Source organism: Sus scrofa, chromosome 13 (genome assembly GCF_000003025.6).
Source record: "Sus scrofa isolate TJ Tabasco breed Duroc chromosome 13, Sscrofa11.1, whole genome shotgun sequence".
Lineage (NCBI taxonomy): Eukaryota > Metazoa > Chordata > Mammalia > Artiodactyla > Suidae > Sus > Sus scrofa.
Window position 1 is genome coordinate 140,434,825 of NC_010455.5, and position 18,962 is coordinate 140,453,786.

The 18,962-nt window shown below is 39.8% G+C and overlaps 1 protein-coding gene across 4 annotated transcripts in view; it reads right to left on the reverse strand.

Moving 5' to 3' along the window:
- MAATS1 (MYCBP associated and testis expressed 1) overlaps nt 2,272-18,962 on the reverse strand; it is a 129,881-nt gene continuing 113,190 nt past the window's right edge. Inside the window, exon 17 of one of the 4 annotated variants that reach the window (XM_021070322.1) lies at nt 2,272-3,070. The gene's annotated coding sequence lies outside the window, so the exon portion shown is untranslated. Of the gene's footprint in view, nt 3,071-4,599; nt 5,081-18,962 lie in introns of those variants that run through there. The other 3 variants (XM_013982409.2, XM_003132654.4, XM_021070321.1) reach the window with 3 other exon arrangements.

Consider the following 18,962-nt stretch of genomic DNA (forward strand, 5'->3'; position numbering starts at 1 on the left):
GCAGTGTGGGATCCTTAACCCACTAAGCAAGGCCAGGGATTAAACCCAAGTCCTCATGGATGCTAGTCGGGTTTGTTACCACTGAGCCATGATAGGACTCCTCGCAACTCTTTAACATTCCACAGAACATGGGGCACTCATTCCTCTCCCTTCCCCACTAATGGCAGAACATCCGTATTCTCCCTGCCTTCCTCCCTCCTCTCCCTCTCCATCCTCCCTCCCTCTTCCCCAAGTGAGATGGAGTAACTCATCTGATTGGCTAGAGACTGAAATCTACTGGCTCCCTTCCATGTATGCTTACTGCCTAAAAATACTCCAGGTCATCATAGTAGGTGAAATTCTACTCCCAAGCGGGCACCATAATCCAGACTTGAGAAGGGGTGGGGGGTGAGAGTTTGTAGTGGTAGCTCCCCCTGAACTAACATACACTCAGACTTTAATTTGGGAATTCTGCTATAGGAATTCGGATTCTCCAACAATTTTGTGCCAACAGTTTCTCATCCCAAAGAGACCCCTTACTCACACTACAGATTTATTCCTTGAATTTTACCTTGCCTATTCTTAAGCATGTTGAAGAGAGGCAACACCTTTGTTAAAACAGTACAAGGGCTCGTTATATCTGACTGTATAGTCATGCAAAAATATTTCTTACCTCAGAAATCAGTTTGTTGTGATTGTGCATTGCTGTTGACTGTGCTAATGTTGCCCCGACCCACTACATGGCTCCAAATGTCATGATCACACAGCTTTAAATGCAAGTTTTGCTCATCACTCAGGATGTTTTCTTTTAAAGAGCAAAGATTATTAAAGTTGGGGTGTTTCAACTAAAGCCATTGTAAGCAGAGAGCTTCCAGTATCAGGAAGAAGTTTTCCTTTCTTGGTAAACTTCAATTAAGTAATAAGAATTTTGTAATACCTTGTATTTGTCTTTTTTTCTAAATACAAAGATTAATTTTAGAAGACAACATAAGGGTAAAGATCTTTTTGTCTTTAATGAAACTCTAAGTTTCATTATATGTTCTTTATTGGAAACTACTTCAAATCCTTTATCAAAGTAGGTACTGAGTTTAATTTTAGTTCACTGCTGCATAGCAAAGGTGGGCAAACTATGGCCCATGGGCCAAATCTGTCTGCTACCAGTTTCATAAATAAAGTTTTTTGGGACACAGCCACATTCATTTATTTTATGTTATGCATTGTTGCTTTCACCCTAAAATGACAGAGTTGAATGGTTGCAACAAAGACCATTTTCCCTGTAAAGTCTACAATAGTTACTGTCTGGCCATTCTTTCTCCCACTTTCTATCTCGTCATCCTTAATTCACATCTCATTTTGTGTTCCTGACTTTTCATTTCACAAGTGAATAATACAACCTTTACCTAATTAACATTAGCATTGTAAAGGAAGAAAATAAATTCAATTACCCCTTACTTGTCAAGTGCTTTCCTGTTGATTGAGGAAAAAAAAAAAATTGTCCCATCCTAGTTTTCTTAGGATAAGGTAAAGCCTTTCAAGTTTGTATGATCAAGTATTTTTTCAACTCAGAAAATCTTTTATTATAACCTTGATTATTGTGTCTACTTTTATTTGTTTTGGTTTCTTCCAAATTCCAATTTCAGTTGCTTATAGGATTGGTCATCCAGGGCTAACCTCTGTCATTTTCATCTCTGCCATTTTCTTCCCACCTTATACTGGATGACTTAAATTTATCAGCAACATTAACAATTTTATTTTCTCCCATGATATTTCTGTTCTTTTAACTGCATCCAAATGGATGTCATTGTATCTGAAAAAAATCTTAGCCAGCTTTCTTTTCTTTTTTAGGCTGCAACTGTTTTTTGGCTTCTGTCTGTTCTTATTATTCCCTGCTTCATTTTTCTAAGAGGCCATTTCTTTTTGCCTCTTGTTAATCAACACCAAGAAATAGTTTCTGAAGCTTTTTTGTTTCCTATAGTAAGATATTTTCTTTCTTCCTTCTGTTCCTTCTTCCTTTCTTCGTCTCTTTTTCCCTTTCTTTCCTTTCTTAGGGCCACACCTGCGGCATATCGAGGTTCCTAGGCTAGGGGTCGAATCAGAGCTGCAGCTGCCGGCCTACACCCACAGCCACAGCAATGCCGGATCCAAGCCTCATCTGTGACCTACACCACAGCTCACGGCAACACTGGATCCTTAACCCACTGAGCGAGGCCAGGGATGGAACCTGCGTCCTCATGGATGTTAGTCAGATTCATTTCCACTGAGCCACAACAGGAACTTCAGATATTTTTTAAGATAGGCTTTTATTCTGTTTTCAGAGTAACATCCATTTTCTTTTGTAAGTTCTTTCTGTGGGTCTCATGTTGATTTGTTGATGCTTTTGTTTATTTGTTTTTTCCCTCTTTCCTGATCTTTAAATGAGGAAGAATCCATTCAACTCTGATGCTTGTCAACAGGCAGGATGGACAGATTGCTCTCTGGCAGCACCCTGCAGGACTATACTTCTCAGATCTAAGGCTCTGTGGTGATTTAATGTGCCATTGTACTGATATACCAGGGTTTACTTTTCTCTTCCTATGCAGACGGACCCCTGGGTTTCCATTTTGGGGGCCAGCATGAATAGTACTGCTGCAGCATTCTTGTCATGCCTGTTGGTGTCCGTGCTCATGTATTTCTGCTGGAGAATGAGATGGTGGGTCATGGGTATGCACGTTTTCAACCTTAGCAGATAATGCCAACGCACTATGAACAGCAAATCAAAACCACCTAAGAAGTATTCGGTAACATTTATTTTTGTTTGATTCAATAAGCCGGCGTATCTTCACAGTTATTAACAAAATGTTGAAGTGAGACATGAGAAAACTTTCTCCTGAAGTAGACTATCTGGGAAACACCAAAGAGAATAAAGCTATTTCATTTGATTATTATTGCTGAAAATTAAATTTGGGGAGTTTAAAGAAAATAAGTTTGTTTCCTCAAGCGTCACACACTGACAAGCCCGGAAGAGCTGCACATCTCAGGAGAAGCACAGACGGCTGAATGCTGCACGATGATTTGTGCAGCTTCTTTTTAAGAAGATCATGATCCATATAGTCTGTAAAAAACAAACAAACAAACACAACACAAATGTTTGGTTATGTCATCTTTTTAGAAGTAATCATTATCAGATCAATCCATCCAAAAATTTACTGTGATACAATTACATGGAGCCCTGGGTCTGAAGCCACAGTCCCAGATATATCCCATCTCTGCCGCTTATGGGCCCCGTGATCCAAACATTTCCTAACAGGGCCTCAGTTTCCAAACCCTAGCACTGGATTACAATTGAAAACTTAATATGTATACATCATAAAAGAAATTCAAACTACACAAGGTCATAAATGTGAGGAAAGTAAATCTCTTCCCCCACCTCAGACTGACTTCTAGTTCCATGCTTAGCAACAACTATTCACCAAGTTCTTGTTCTTTCCAGGAACATACTGTGTGTGTTGCAGGCATAATGCATGTATGTACATGTTTGTATATATACATAGATATTTCTAACTCTGAACTGTAGAATACACCCCATATAAAAGAGTATAGAAAATCAGTGTGCAGCTTAATGAATTGATGTGAGGTACTCATCTGTGTAAATACCACATGGGTCAAGAAATCCCATAAGCTCCCACTCACTCTATTGAAATCACAGCCCTCTAAAAGTAATCATTATTCTGATTTCTTTGGTTTATATAGTGATCATTTCCTTGCTTTTCTTTACATCTTTATCTCCTAAGTAGCATTCCTCAACTCCATAGTTTATGTTGATTTTGAAATTTATAAAGACTCATATTGTAGATTTTTTTTTTTTTTGGATCTGGCTTCTTTTGATCTTTACTATGTTTGTGAAATTTATCTATGTTGTTGGATTTAGTTCTTCATTCTTTTTATGTGCTGTAGAGTAGAAATTAACAAACTTTTCTGAAAAGGGCCTGAGAGTAAGTATTTTAGGCTTTGTGGGCCAAAGACAAAATTGATACTGTGCAGGTAATTCAAAATAACAAGAAAGAAAACAAATTTTCACAAATTTTATATTGATAAAATTTAAAGATAGTAATAATATTGACTGCAGTTTTTTGGGATACAGGTCTGCTGAAGAGAAGACTGGAGCCCTTAGAGGATAACATTTTGCAAAGTTGGGGTTCAAATAATCACAATCAGTTGCAAATGTTTATCTGTTAATGGTGATGTATAGTGAGACTTCCCCCGTTTCAGTATTAAAAATGTCTTTCATAGATAGGTGTTGCCAGTACTGATCTCGACCCATAGCATATGCTTTTAATTGTGCATATTTGGAGTTCCCGTCGTGGCGCAGTGGTTAACGAATCCGACTAGGAACCATGAGGTTGCGGGTTCGATCCCTGCCCTTGCTCAGTGGGTTAACGATCCGGCGTTGCCGTGAGCTGTGGTGTAGGTTGCAGACACGGCTCGGATCCCGTGTTGCTGTGGCTCTGGTGTAGGCTGGTGGCTACAGCTCCGATTCGACCCCTAGCCTGGGAACCTCCATATGCCGCGGGAGCGGCCCAAGACCAAGAAATAGCAAAAAGACCAAAAAAAAAAAAAATTGTGCATATTTATTGCTTGGAAGGCATTTATAGAATTCCACTAGATTCATCTCGATATTTGCCTTTTAGCATGTCATTACAAAGCAAATTAATCACTTCCAATTGAAGGTTAGGTGGACATGCCTCCATCACAGTTAAATAATTCTGAAATATGAAAATGTCTTTTGCACTTGTTTCAAGGACCCAACAAAGTGCCTAGAAGTATAGTTTAAGCTCAGAAAATACATTCACTGTAAATATGCATGGGAGTGGAGACCTTGTTTTTTAACTTTGGCAGCACAGGAAGTATATAAAACATCTTACTTATTCAGATAATGTTAGTTGCCATTGAAATGACTTTACCATAGTATAAGTTGTACATATAAGCTGTTTTGCCTTGTAATTTTAGGTTAAATTCATTAAAAAATATTACCAAGTCTGCAGCAAAAGCTAATTTCCAAAGTCATTCAGTGTTCCATGATCATGCTTAAGGGTAGTTTTCTTAGAAAAATCTCAATCTTGTTCTGAGTTCAAAAAAAAAAATCACACTAAGATGTTACCATTGCTAAACCGTCAAACATCAGTGTGGTGGGGCAAGTCAGGATATTCTGCTATTTCTGACCAAAAAAAAAAAAATCATGAACAATGAATTAACAAGTTAAATCCACAAGGCTGGCTGAGATCACGTCGACAGCTGGTTAAATAACCCATCAGAGATTCAAACATTTTTCCACTAGTAAAGGGGTTATCTATCTAAAGCTGACACTCTGGGGGATTTGGCCTTATGTTGGGGGCCCCTCCAGATGCCAATTCATCATGTTAGTCTACACAGATGTTCTGTACTGTTGCTGGTATCTGTTTCCTCTAGTAAAGCCCAGGTGAGGCCAGTACTCCTCAGGAAGAAAATGGTCAGTGATCTCTGATCACTTTAGAGGGACTCTTTCCTCTCTACCATTTTAGTTCATCTTGACCCCTGTATTTTCACACTCTTAGTGCCTTTGAAAAATGACACCTACAGTATGTCTGTTATTTTATTTAATTGTTGCAGCAACCTGTTATATCCTACCTAGAATCAGAAGACATGTTTGTTTTCTGTTTTATTAATTTGTTAATTTTATTTCCTTCCTTTTATCTTTTTTTTTTGTATCTAATTTGCCATTCTTTTTCTAATTTCTGGAAAAGAATTCTTAGTCTTATTTTCGCCTTTTCCCTTCTAATAAATGCCTTTAAGTCTATAATTTTCCATCTAAGTGCCACATTGGCTGTGTTCCACAAGTTGGATGTGTATGTAGTGTTCTTGTCATTTTTCAGTTCAAAATATTTTGTAGTTTCTATTATAACTTCTTTCATGAACAGATTACTTATACCTGTATTTCTTTTTTTTTATAATTTTTTTATTTTCCCACTGTACAGCAAGGGGGTCAGGTTATCCTTACATGTATACATTACAATTACATTTTTCCCCCACCCTTTCTTCTGTTGCAACATGAGTATCTAGACATAGTTCTCAATGCTATTCAGCAGGATCTCCTTGTAAATCTATTCTAGGTTGTGTCTGATAAGCCCAAGCTCCCGATCCCTCCCACTCCCTCCCCCTCCCATCAGGCAGCCACACGTCTCTTCTCCAAGTCCATGATTTTCTTTTCTGAGGAGATGTTCATTTGTGCTGGATATTAGATTCCAGTTATAAGTGATATCATATGGTATTTGTCTTTGTCTTTCTGGCTTATTTCACTCAGTATGAGATTCTCTAGTTCCATCCATGTTGCTGCAAAATGGCATTATGTCATTCTTTTTTTATGGCTGAGTAGTATTCCATTGTGTATATATACCACATCTTCCGAATCCAATCATCTGTTGATCGACATTTGGGTTGTTTCCATGTCCTGGCTATTGTGAATAGTGCTGCAATGAACATGTGGGTGCATGCGTCTCTTTTAAGGAGAGTTTTGTCCGGATAGATGCCCAGGAGTGGGATTGCGGGGTCATATGGAAGGTCTATGTATAGATTTCTAAGGTATCTCCAAACTGTTCTCCATAGTGGCTGTACCAGTTTACATTCCCACCAGCAGTGCAGGAGGGTTCCCTTTTCTCCACAGCCCCTCCAGCACTTGTTATTTGTGGATTTATTAATGATGGCCATTCTGACTGGTGTGAGGTGGTATCTCATGGTAGTTTTGATTTGCATTTCTCTTATAATCAGCGATGTTGAGCATTTTTCCATGTGTTTGTTGGCCATCTGTATATCTTCTTTGGAGAAATGTCTATTCAGGTCTTTTGCCCATTTTTCCGTTGATTGGTTGGTTTTTTTGCTGTTGGGTTGTGTAAGTTGTTTATATATTCTAGAGATTAAGCCCTTGTCAGTTGCATCATTTGAAACTGTTTTCTCCCATTCTATAAGTTGTCTTTTTGTTTTCTTTTGGGTTTCCTTTGCTGTGCAAAAGCTTTTCAGTTTGATGAGGTCCCATGGGTTTATTTTTGCTCTAATTTCTATTGCTTTGGGAGACTGACCTGAGAAAATATTCATGATGTTGATGTCAGAGAGTGTTTTGCCTATGTTTTCTTCTAGGAGTTTGATGGTGTCCTGTCGTATATTGAAGTCTTTCAGCCATTTGGAGTTTATTTTTGTGCATGGTGTGAGGGTGTGTTCTAGTTTCATTGCTTTGCATGCAGCTGTCCAGGTTTCCCAGCAATGCTTGCTGAATAGACTTTCCTTTTCCCATTTTATGTTCCTGCCTCCCTTGTCAAAGATTAATTGACCATAGGTGTCAGGGTTTATTTCCGGATTCTCTATTCTGTTCCATTGGTCTGTCTGTCTGTTTTGATACCAGTACCACACTGTTTTGATGACTGTGGCTTTGTAGTATTTCTTGAAGTCTGGGAGAGTGATGCCTCCTGCTTGGTTTTTGTTTCTCAGGATTGCTTTGGCGATTCTGGGTCTTTTGTGGTTCCATATAAATGTTTGGATTGTTTGTTCTAGTTCTGTGAAAAATGTCATGGGTAATTTGATAGGGATTGCATTGAATCTGTAGATTGCTTTGGGTAGTATGGCCATTTTCACAATATTGATTTTCCCAATCCAGGAACATGGAATATCTTTCCATTTCTTTACATCTTCTTTGATTTCTTTGATTAAAGTTTTATAGTTCTCGGCATATAGGTCCTTTACCTCTTTGGTCAGGTGTATTCCGAGGTATTTGATTTTGTGAGGTGCAATTTTAAAAGGTATCGTATTTTTGTATTCGTTTTCTAATGTTTCATTGCTGGTATACAGAAGTGCAACTGACTTCTGAATGTTAATCTTATATCCTGCTACTTTGCTGAACTTATTAATCAGTTCAAGGAGTTTTGGGGTTGAGTCCTTCGGGTTTTCTATGTATAGTATCATGTCATCTGCATACAGTGACAGTTTGATCTCTTCTCTTCCTATATGGATGCCTTTTATTTCTTTTGTTTGTCTAATTGCTGTGGCTAGGACTTCCAAAACTATGTTGAAGAGCAGTGGAGAGAGTGGGCATCCCTGTCTTGTTCCAGATTTGAGTGAGAAGGCTTTCAGTTTTTCCCCATTGAGGATTATATTTGCTGTGGGTTTATCATAAATGGCTTTGATTATATTCAGGAATGTTCCCTCTATACCCACTTTGGCGAGGGTCTTGATCATGAATGGATGTTGGACTTTGTCAAATGCTTTTTCTGCATCTATTGAGATGATCATATGATTTTTGACTTTTTTTTGTTAATGTGGTGTATGATGCTGATTGATTTGCGTATGTTGAACCATCCTTGTGAACCTGGGATGAACCCAACCTGGTCATGGTGTATAATTTTTTTGGTATGTTGTTGGATTCAGTTGGCTAAGATTTTGTTGAGAATTTTTGCATCTATATTCATCAATGATATTGGGCGATAGTTTTCTTTTTTGGTGGTATCTCTGTCTGGTTTTGGAATGAGGGTGATGGTGGCCTCATAGAATGTCTTTGGGAGTATTCCTTCTTCTTCAACCTTTTGAAAGAGTTTAAGGAGGATGGGCACCAATTCCTCTTTATATGTTTGATAAAGTTCACCTGTGAAACCATCTGGTCCTGGACTTTTATTTGTAGGGAGTGATTTCATGACCTCTTCAATTTCATTTCTAGTGATGGGTCTGTTCAGTTGGTCTGTTTCTGCTTGATTCAGTTTTGGCAGATTCTAGAAAATTGTCCATTTCTTCCAGATTGTCAAACTTGTTGCCATACAGTTGTTCATAGTATTCTCTTATGGTTTTTTGTATTTCTGCTGTATCCGTTGTGATTTCTCCTTTTTCATTTATAATTTTGGTTATTTGGGTTCTTTCTCTCCTCTTTTTAGTGAGTCTGGCCAGGGGTTTGTCAATTTTGTTCACCTTTGCAAAGAACCAGCTCTTGGTTTTATTAATTTTCTCTATTGTTTTTTGAGTCTCTATTTTATTGATTTCTTCTTTGATCTTTATAATTTCTTTCCTTCTGCTGACTTTAGGACTTTTTTGTTCTTCTTTTTCTAATTCGTTTAGGTGGAGGGTTAAGTTGTCAATTTGGGATCTTTCTTCTTTTTTGAGAAAGGCCTGGATTGCTATAAATTTCCCTCTGAGCACTGCTTTCGCAGCATCCCATAGATTTTGAGAGGTTGTGTCTTCATTATCATTTGTTTCAAGGTAATTTTTAATTTCCTTCTTGATTTCCTCATTGACCCATTGGTTTTTTAGTAGCATGTTGTTGAGTCTCCATGTAGTAGGTTTTTTTCTCTTTGCTTTTCCCATGGTTTATTTCTAATTTCATGGCGTTGTGGTCAGAGAAGATACTTGAGATAATTTCTCTGCTCCTAAATTTATTGAGATTCGCTTTGTGTCCCAATATGTGGTCGATTCTTGAGAATGTTCCATGAGCATTTGAGAAGAATGTGTATTCTGATTTTTTGGGATGTAGTGTCCTGAAGATATCAGTTAAGTCTAACTTTTCTATTGTTTCCTTTAGGATCTCTGTTGCTTTATTGGTTTTCTGTCTAGAGGATCTGTCCATTGATGTGAGGGGGGTATTTAGGTCTTCTACTATGATTGTATTCTCATCAATATCTCCCTTTATGTCTGTTAATATTTGTTGTATGTATCTGGGTGCTCCTATATTTGGGGCATATATGTTGATGATAGTAACATCCTCTCCTTGGATGGATCCCTTAATCATTAAGTAGTGTCCTTCTTTGTCTTTCTTTATGTCTTTTGTTTTAAAGTCTATTTTGTCTGATATGAGCGTTGCGACTCCTGCTTTTCTGTCATGTCTATTGGCGTGAAATATTTTTCCCCACCCTTTCACTTTCAATCTATATGGCTTTTGTCCTAAGGTGAGTTTCTTGTAGGCAGCATATTGAAGGTTTTTGCCTTTTTATCCACTCAGCCACTCTGTGTCTTTTGATTGGGGCATTCAGTCCATTGACATTTAAGGTGATAATTGATAGATGATTATTTATTGCCATTTGAACCTCGTGTTCCAGTTGATTCTATGGTTCTCCATTCTTCCTTTTTTTTTTTTTTTTTTTTTTTTTTTGGTTGGATGGTCTCCTGTTATTATCTTCTTGAGTGTATTTTTTTTTCATTTTTTGCGAATGCAATATTTGGTTTTGGCTTGTGGTTGCCCTGTTTTTTAAGTATGCTAACCCCTTCCCATAATTGTGTGTTTTAGCCTGATGGTCATGTAAGTTCAAACACTTCATTACTATATTAAAATTAAGAAGAGAAGCATACAAACAAACAAACAAAAAGGGTTATTTACTTCCTAACATCCCTTGCCCATATTTTATGGTTTTGATGACTCTTTTTTACTTTTTTCTTTTTAATTTTATTTTGTTTGAAGCATGTTCATGATTAAATCTGTATGCTGGCTTATTTGAGTGGCTGCTCTCTGATTGCGGTTTCCTCAGTCCTAGTTCTTCCTCTTCTTCTTCTTCTTTTTTTTTTTTTCTTTTCTTTTCTTTTTTCTTCCCTTTCCTTCCTTTCTTTTTGGTTTAGAGAAGCCCTTTCAATATTTCCTTTAACCTGGGTTTTGTGTTGCTGTATTCTTTAAGTTTTTGTTTGTTGGAAAAAATTTTTATTTCCCCTTCTATTTTAAATGATATTCTTGCTGGATAGAGTATTCTAGGTTGCATATTTTTTCCTTTTAGCACTTTAAATATCTCTTGCCATTCCCTCCTGGCCTGTAGTGTTCTGTAGAGAAATCAGCTGATATTCTTATGGGGGTTCCCTTGTAGGTAACATTCTGTTTTTCTCTTGCTGCCTTTAGGATCCTCTCTTTATCACTAACTTTTGCCATTTTTATTATGATGTGTCTTGGTGTGGGTCTGTTTGGGTTCAGTTTGTTTGGGGCCCTCTGTCCTTCTTGTATCTTGAATCCAGTATCCTTTAGATTTGGGAAGTTTCCAGTGATAATTTCTTCAAATATATTTTCCATTCCCTTATCTTTTTCTACTCCTTCTGGAATTCCTATTATGCGTAGATTGGCCCGCTTTATATTATCCCATAGGTCTCTTATATTGCTTTCCAGTTTTTTGATTCGGTTTTCTGTCTGTTGACCGGATTGAGTGATTTCCATTATTCTATCTTCCATATCACTGATTCATTCTTCTGCATTATTCATTCTGGTTTTTACTGCCCCTAGTTCAGTTTGCATCTCTGCAAATGAATGTCCTAGTTTTTCTTGGCTCCTCCTTATATTTTCTAGTTCCTTTCTGAGGGTATCTGCATTACTGTTCATATCTTCTCTTAATTCCTTCAGTATTTTCACTATTTCTCTTTTGAACTCCAGGTCTGTCAGACTGCAGAGATCTGTTTCATTGCTGACTGTTTTAGGTGAGTTCTCCTGTTGGTTTGACTGGGAGTGGTTTCTCAGCTTCTTCATCTTGCTTGTTGTTTTCTTTCTCCTGAGGGAGTTGTACTCTCCGTTATCAGGCAGTGTTTGCCTTGTCACTGCCGTGGAATATTTCCTGAGGGGTGGCGTTGTTGGTCAATCTTTTTTGAGGCAGTGTGGCTTTTCTGGAGTGTTGATGGGGCTAACAGTGTTTCTTTGAAGCAAAGGAGGGCTTCCTGAGGGCAGACAGGACTGGGAGGTCCACCCCACGATGGTAGCAGATTTCACTTGGTCATGCAGAGCTTGCTCTGGTGTTTTTAGGCTGTGGGGTTCTTGCAGGGGGTTGGTGGTGTTGGGCAGCTGTTCCTCAGGAGTGCAGCACCCCCTGGGGGCTGGAGCAGCTATCTGAGTCACTGAGAACATAAGAGGCTCTTCCCTAGGGTAGCCCAACTACCCTGAGAATGTAGGCGGATCTTTTCACAGTCTGGCCGAGCTTGTTGCAGCTTTTCTGGGCTGCAGGGGCTCTTCCAGGGGGCTGGTGGTGCTGAGCAGTTATTTCACGGGAGTGGGGCACCCCCTGGGGGCTTGGGCAGGTAGCAGGGCCGTTGGAAACTGAAGAGGCTCCTCCACGGGGCAACCCGACTCAGAAAAACCGTCCGAGAATTAGGCCGATCTATTCACAGCCTGGCTAAGCTTGTTCTAGCTTTTCTGGGCTGCAGGCCTTTTCTCGGGGGCTGGTGGTGTTTGGTGCTGCTCTGCGGAAGTGTAGCCCCACCAAAGGGCAAGCAGGCCTGTGCAGGGACAGCCCCTGCGGTGGTAGGCTTCAGGCAACTGTTGAGGCCAGCCCTCCTGGATGGCAGGCAGCCCCAGGTCCGTGGGAGCGTAGGGCGTGGTGGGGGTGGGGGGAGGGGATGCACTTGGAAGCACAGTTTTCAGCTAGCTAGTGGGCCTGTAAGCTTGCTGTGGCGTCGGGGGTATTCTGTGGGGACCCATCCCTTCTTTTCTCCCTTCCCCAGCACGGGCGCAGACCAGGCTCTTCTCCCAGGTTCCCTCTGATGTGGCTTTCCACTTCCCCGCCCCTGGAGTATTGCTCCCTTCCTCTGCAACAGCTTTGTTTTCTAGTCTCCCAGGCAGTCTCTGCCCTGTCAAATGGTTTCTAGACCTCCCAAGCAGTTTCCGCTCTGCCCTGCCCCCCTAGCCCGGGGACTAATCTCTGGAGCCGAGGTCTCGGTGCCCAGCCCCCACCCAGGCGGTGCCCCCCGGCCCTTTCTCGGGGACTAACCTTCTGCAGCGAGGTCTCGGTGCCCAGCCCCCCTCTCAGGCGTCCCCCGGCGCTTTCTCAGGGATTAACCTTCGGAGGCGAGGTCTCGGTGTTCAGCCCCCACCCAGGCATCCCCCGGCCCCCTCTCGGGGACTAACCTTCAGAGGCGAGGTCTCGGTGCCCAGCCCCCACCCAGTCGTCCCCCGGCCCTTTCCCGGGGACTAACCTCTGGAGCCGAGGATTCGGTGCCCAGCCCCCACCCAGGCGTCTCAATTTTTGGTGACTGTGCCCGTAGTTCAGATGGTCCGTTGGGTTCTTGATTGGCTTTTCCGTACTCCAACCCACTGCTACACTCTTCTCTGCATCTGGAGATTCCTCCGGTTTGTTTGATCTTTCGCCCGGTAGGTGACTTTCCAGGGTGCGGGATCCCTTTCTCCTCCGCAGTTCCCTTTTGGGAGCGCCCGTCCCGCTGGGATTCACCTTCTCTCACTCTCCTCTTTTCTCCCGTTCTGCCCAATAATGTCACGAATTTCTTGCCGTTATTGGAGTTTAGGTTCCTCTGCCAGCGATTGGTTGCTGTTCTGTGCGAGTCATTTATTCTGTAGATGTGCTTTTTTTGTTGTGTTTGTGGGAGAGGGCTAGCGTGTCCTCCCCCTCCTACCTCTTAATGTGGCCTCCTCTTTGTCTTTTGGAGTAGGATATCTTTTTGAAAGTTTCCAGTCCATTTGGTTGAAGATTGTTCAGCCTTTGGTTGTAATTTTGATTGTTTTTGTGACAGAAGTTGAGCTCCAGTCCTTCTATTCCACCATCTTAATCCCATCTCAAAATGTATTTAATTTTCAATGAAAACTTTTAGGATTACTCTCTTAACAGCCTTCATATATAATATAAGCATTGTTGCTTATATTTATCATAGTAATAGTACATTACATCCCCAGGATTTATCTTTTAAATTTTTTTATTGAAATATAGTTGATTTACAATGTGTTAGTTTTATATGTGCAGTAAAGTGATTCAGTTATATATATTTTTCACATTCTCTTCCATTATAGGTTATTAAAAGTTATTGAGTATAGTTCCCTGTGCTATATGGTAGGACCTTGTTGATAATTTTATGTATAGTAGTGTATATATTTTAATCCCATCCTCCTAATTTATCCCTCTCCCCCACTCTGCTTTGGTAACCTAAGTTTATTTTATTTGTGAGTCTATTTCTGTTTTGTAAATAAGTTCATTTGTATCCTTTTTTTAGATTGCACAGATAAGCAATATCATGTGATGCTGGCCTTTGTCTTGCTTACTTCATTTAGTATGATAATCTCTAGGTCCATCCATGTTGCTATAAATGGTATTTTTCATTCTTTTTTAATGACTAACATTTCATTTTACATATGTACCACATCTTCTTTTCCATTCATTTGTCAGTGGACACTTAATTGCTGCCATGTAATACCTATTGTAAATAGTGCTGCTGTTTTTTTCTAGATATATGCCCAAGAGTGGGGTTTCACAATCATATGGTAGCTCTATTTTTAGTTTTTTAAGGAATATCCATACCGTTCTCCAAAGTGGCTATGCCAATTTACATTTCCACCAACAGCGTAGGAGGGTTCCTTTTTCACCACACCCCCTCAAGCATTTATTATTTGTAGACATTTTGATGATGGCCATTCTGACTAGAGTGAGGTGATACCTCATTGTAGTTTTGATTTGCATTTCTCTAATAATTGGTGGTGTTAAAGAGTTTCTTCATATGTCTTTTGGTCATCTGTAAATGTTCTATGGAGAAATGTCTATTTATATCTTCTGCCCACTTTTGCATTGGGTTGTTTTTGGTTTTGGGTTTTTTGTTTGTTTGTTTGTTTGTTTGTTTGATCTTTTTGCCATTTCCTGGGCTGCTCCTGCGGCATGTGGAATTTCCCAGGCCAGGGGTCCAATCGGAGCTGTAGCCACCAGCCTACACCAGAGCCACAGCAACGTGGGATCCAAGACGCATCTGCGACCTACACCACAGCTCACGGCAACGCTGGATCGTTAACCCACTGAGCAAGGGCAGGGATCAAACCCGCAACCTCATGGTTCCTAGTTGGATTCGTTAACCACTGCACCACGACGGGAACTCATGTTTATTTATTTATTTTTTTATATTGAGCTGTATGAGGTGTTTGTATATTTGGAGAGTAATCCCAATATGACTATCATTTGCAAACATTTTCCCCTGTTCTGTAGGTTGTCTTGTTTTATTTATGGTTTCTGTTGCTGGGCAAAACCTTTTAAGTTTAACTAGGTCCCGTTTGTTTATTTTTGTTTTTATTTTCATTACTTTAGGAGGTGAATCTGAGAAGATATTGTTTCAATTAATGTCAAAGAGTATTCTGCCTAGGTTTTCCTGTAGGAGTTTTATAGTTTCTTGTCTTATATTTAGAACTTTAACCCATTTTGAGTTTATTTTTTGTACGGTAGTAGAGAATGTTCTAATTTCATTATTACATGTAGCTTTCCAGCACCACTTACTGACAAGACTGTCTTTTCTCCATTGTATGTTCTTGCCTCCTTTGTCATAGATTAACTGACCTTATGTGCGTGGGTTTATTTCTGGGCTTTCTATTTTGTAACATTGATCTATTTTTCTGTTTCTGTGCCAGTGCCATACTGTTTTGGTGACTGTAGCTTTGTAGTATAGCCTGAAATCAGGGAGCCTGATTTCTCCAGCTCCATTTTTCTTTCTCAAGGTTGCTTTGGCTATTTGGAGTCTTTAGTGTTTCCATACAAACTAAATTTTTTTTGGTTGTAGTTCTGTGAAAAATGTCTTTGGTAATTTGATAGGGATTGCACCAAATCTATAGATCACCTTCAACAGTATAGTAACTTTAACAATATTGATTATTCCAATCAAAGAACAGAGTATATCTTTCCATCTCTTGTGTCATTTTGAATTTCTTTCATAAGTGTCTTGTATTTTCAGAGTACAGGTCTTTTGTCTTAGGTAGGTTTATTCCTAGGTATTTTATTCTTTTTGGTGCAGTAGCAAATGAGCTTGTTTCCTTGATTTCTCTTTCTGACTTTCTGTTATTAGTGTATAGAAATGCAACAGATTTCTGTGTATTAATTTTGTATCCAGCAACTTTACTGAATTCATTGATGAGCTCTAATAGTTTTCTGGTAGCACCTTTAGGATTTTTTATGTATAGTATCATGTCATCTGCAAACAGTGACAATTTTACTTCTTTCATCATTTGGATTCCTTGTGTTTTTCTTTGATTGCTGTAGTTAGGACTTCCAAAACTATGTGATTCAAGGTCACAAGAGTGGGTATCCTTTTCTTGTTCCTTATCTTGGAGGAAATGCTTTTAGCTTTTCATTGTTGAGTGTGATGTTATCTATGGGTTTGTCATATACGGTCTTTATTTTAATTTTTGTTGTCTATAAAGCTTTTGGTTTCTCTGTCAAATCTGAACAAGAGCCTTGCTGGATAGAGTATTCTTGGTTGCAAGTTTCCCCCTTTCATCACTTTAAATATATTGTGCCACTCCTTGCTAGCCTGCAGAGTTTCTGCTGAAAAATCAGTTGATAACCTTATGGGAGTTTCCTTATATGTTATTCGTTGCTTTTCCCTCATTGGTTTTACTATTTTCTCTTTAATTTTTGTCAATTTGATTACTATATATCGTAGTGTGTTTCTCCTTGTGTTGATCCAGTATGGTATTCTCTGCACTTCCTGGACTTGAGTAACTGACTCTTTTCCCATGGTAGGAAAGTTTTTAGCTATTATTTCTTCATATATCTTCTCAGGCCCTTTCTGTCTCTTCTCCTTCTGGGGCCCCTATAATGCAAAACTTCTTGCGTTTGATGTTGACCCACAGGTCTTGTACACTGTCCTTTTTTCTTTTCATTCTTTTTTTTCTGAATTCTGTTCCAAGGCAGTGATTTCTACCTGTCTGTCTTCAGCTCACTTATCTGTTCTCCCTCATGTCTTCTTTTATTGATTCCTTTTAGTGTATTTTTCATTTCAGTTATTGTATTCTTTGACTGTGTTTGGTTGTTCTTTATGAAAAACTTCTTGTAACTTCTTGCTCTGTGCCTCCATTCTTTTCCCGAGTTATTTTATTTTATTTTATTTTATTTTATTTTATTTTATTTTATTTGTCTTTTTAGGGCCACACCCACAGCATATGGAGGTTCCCAGGCTAGGGGTCTAATCGGAGCTACAGCTGCCAGCCTACACCAGAGCCACAGCAACACTAGATCCGAGCTGCGTCTGTGACCTACACCACAGCTCACAGCAATGCCGGATCCTTAACCCACTGAGCGAGGCCAGGGATCGAACCCACAACCTCATGGTTCCTAGTAGGATTCATGATGGGAACTCCTCTTTTCCCGAGTTTTTAGATCATTTTTATGATCATTACTCAGAATTCTTTCTCTGGTAGATTGCCCATCTCCACTTCACTTAGTGTCCTTCTGGGGTTTTGTCTTATTCCTTTGTCTGGTGTATGCTCCTTTTGCCATCTCTATTTGTTTAAATTTCTATTTGTATTTTTATGCATGCAATAGGTTAGTTTGGTTTCTTGACCTTGGAGAAGTAGCATTCTCTAGGGGATGTCTTATGTTTGTCAGCAGTACCCTTCATTCTCATCACCCAAGGCCTAGGGACCAACTGGTGCCAGGGTTAGTTTTGACCTGTGTTTGCAGACTCAGCTCTGAAGGCTGCAGGACTAATTTCCTTCCTATGATATCTTCCCCCTGGTTGTTGAAGCTGGTCTAGAGGCTTGTGCAGGCTTCCTGGTGAGATGACCTGGTGCCTGCCCATTGGTGGAATTGGGTCTTGGCTCTCTGTGGACAGGGCCATGCCAAGGGATGAGTCTAGAGGTGGCTGTGGGCTCAGAACGTCTTTATGAAGCTTGTCTGTTGCTGAGTGGGACTGTATTCTCACCCTGTCAGCTGTTGGCCTGAATAATCACAGCACAGATCCCACAGTCTGTTGAGTGGGGCCAGGTCTTGGTGCTTATGTCTTAAGCAAGACATGAGATTTCAGATGCATACTCTTGGAGATGTGTGCCACTACTTTTTATGTCCCAAGAGAGCCACAGCTGTCCCTCACCTCCCTGAGATATCCTCCAAGAATAGCAGGTAGGTCTGGCCCAGATTATTATGGAGTCACAGCTGTTGTGCTGGAACCCAGTGTGTACAAGATTTTGTGTGCATGCTCCAGGATTGGAGTCTCTGTTTCCCCTAGTCCTATGGAGTGCCTGCATTCAAGCCCTGATGGCCTTCAAAGCCAAATGGTTGGGGGCTCTGCCTCATGATGCCAGACCCCACCTCCACCATGGGGAACTTGACATGGGGCTGATAACTCTCACTCCTGTGGGAGAACTTCTGTGATATAATTATTCCCCAGTTTGAGGGTTGCCCACCCAGGGACCAGGGGATTTGATTATATTATGAATGCCTCCTTCCTACCATCTTGTGATTTCTTCTTTGTCTTTGGACGTAGAATATCTTTTTGGGTTCAAGTCTTTTTTACTGATGGCTGCTCAGCAGTTAGTTGTGATTTTGGTGTTCTTGTGCAAGGAGATGAGCTCAAGGTCTTTTACTCCACCATCCTGTCCCCACTTATCTCTTATTTATCTTCTAACTGGAAGTTCATACCTTTTGACTACCTTCGCTCAATTTCCCCCTCTCCCCTACCCCCACCACTGGTAACCACAAATCTGATATCTTTTCTATGAGTTTAAAGTAAAACTGACTTACAACACTATGGTAGTTTCTGTTATACAACATATTCAGTTTTTCTATACATTTCAAAATGCTTACCAAAATAAGTCTAGTTATGGTCTGTCATCATACAAAGATACTAGAAAATTATTGACTATATTCCCTAAACTGTACAATTCATACTCATGACTCATTTATTTTGCACTCATTTACTTGGAAGTTTGTACTCTTAATTGCCCTCACCTATTTCTCTCTTCTCCCCACTCCTTCCCCTGTGGCAATCACCAGTTTGTTTTCTTTATCTATGACTCTTCCAATATGGTTATATTATTTTATTTTTCAGATTGCACATATAAATGAAATCATACAGCACTTTTCTTTCTCTGACTTATTTCACTTAGCATAACACCCTCCAAATCCATCTGTCACAAATGGCAAGATTTCATTCTTTTTTTATGGCTAATACTCCATTGTGTATACGTATACTATAGTTTCTGCATCCATTCAGCTATATTGGCTACTTAGGTTTCTTCCACATCTTGGTTATTGTAAATAATGCTGCTATGAACATAGGGATGC